The 1,434-nt window shown below is 35.5% G+C and overlaps 1 pseudogene; it reads left to right on the forward strand.

The window, feature by feature from the left end:
* The first annotated feature begins 66 nt into the window (after positions 1–66).
* On the forward strand, positions 67–1,428 carry LOC114533055 (annotated as a pseudogene).
* The last annotated feature ends 6 nt before the right edge of the window (positions 1,429–1,434 follow it).

Genomic DNA, 1,434 nt, shown 5'->3' on the forward strand with positions numbered 1-1,434 from the left:
ACTTATTACCAGATGCTTGACAACAGCCAGAGGCGTTTCGTTGCAATCATTTGTAGTTTTGACGGTTTAAGGCCAGTGGATAAAACTTGAAAGATGGATAAAGATATAGATGACCTTCTCGATGAAGCAGAATTGAAATTTTGTAAAAATACCGGCCCGGCAAAAACTACGAGTAAGAAAACAAGCGCTAGTGCAGAGCAAAGCAGGTTGGAATAGTAAATATGTTTCGAGTGTATATGAATTATAGAACATACGTTTACCTAAAAGTATTAAAATTTATTTGGATGTGATCACTATGGTCTATAAAAGCTATTTTGTGTCAATACAAAATTCCCCCCTTGCCCCCCCCCTTGCACCGAATAAGGGTTTGGTACAGGGGGGCATCAGGGGACACCCTGCCTGAGATATAGGTCGCCCATATTATTAGAGGTTGCCTCAATCAGCTTCCTATAACAGGGAATCACAGGGAGAAATCGACAATTCCTAACGGGATGTTTTAAAATTTATGTCCTGAAAAGAAATATATTACAGTTGGTCATTGCAGATCTATCACCTTCATAAGCTTATTTCACTGTCTGGTAGGTCAATAGGTCCGAATGTAAAAAGGAAGGATCAATCTGACCTAAATGCTATGATTGACGATATATGTACAGATGATGGACCAGTGTACAAGGTAAAATAGAAAAATGAACCCATAATAAATATGTATGGTCTTCAAAGAAGACAAAATACTATTTTACCAATTGTACCATAATTTCTTGAATTTAATAATTATAGCCACATTCATCTCAGAAGAGCAAAAATGATCAAAACTCTCAAACTTCAAACAAATCAAGAAAATGTTATCCAGTTTATCTTGGAGGAAGTCGACATGCAAGTGGAATTTCCAGTGCATCTGTTCAAAGGTACATAGTGCTTAGCCAGCCCTTTGCTATCAAAACTGTTGAATTTTACAGTTTATGTTTTGCTTCGTAGGACATGTAACCAGCTACGTTGCACTTCATGTGATTTTGAAGTGGTTGCATTTGACAACTATCAATGGCATTCATCTTGTGATTATTTATTCTTCGTAATAATATCCCAGACTTTAGCAAGTTAAAAGTTAATCTAATACAAAAAAGAGGTGAGATAAAAAGCAAAGTGATTTTTTACGTCTTAGTTAACAATTCCACTCACTGATTAAATTCTCAGTTTCTTATTAATTTTTGGCTGAGATGCAAAATATTGCTGTTCAGAATAGGCCTTTATACCCCAACAAATTACTACCTTGTATATTCCCAATGAATTACTTCTAAATTCTAGTAATGGTCATTCAATTCAATTCATTTATAAAGATCAATTTGTTTTATCTAGGTAGTAGGGCATATGCTTGCCAATGCGCATGGAGATCTGTGAGCGACATACAGAATATTGAAACAGATTCCGAATTACGAT

This window comes from Dendronephthya gigantea, unplaced genomic scaffold (assembly GCF_004324835.1).
Source record: "Dendronephthya gigantea isolate DGI-Jeju-01 unplaced genomic scaffold, DenGig_1.0 000084F, whole genome shotgun sequence".
In the NCBI taxonomy this organism is placed as follows: domain Eukaryota; kingdom Metazoa; phylum Cnidaria; class Anthozoa; order Malacalcyonacea; family Nephtheidae; genus Dendronephthya; species Dendronephthya gigantea.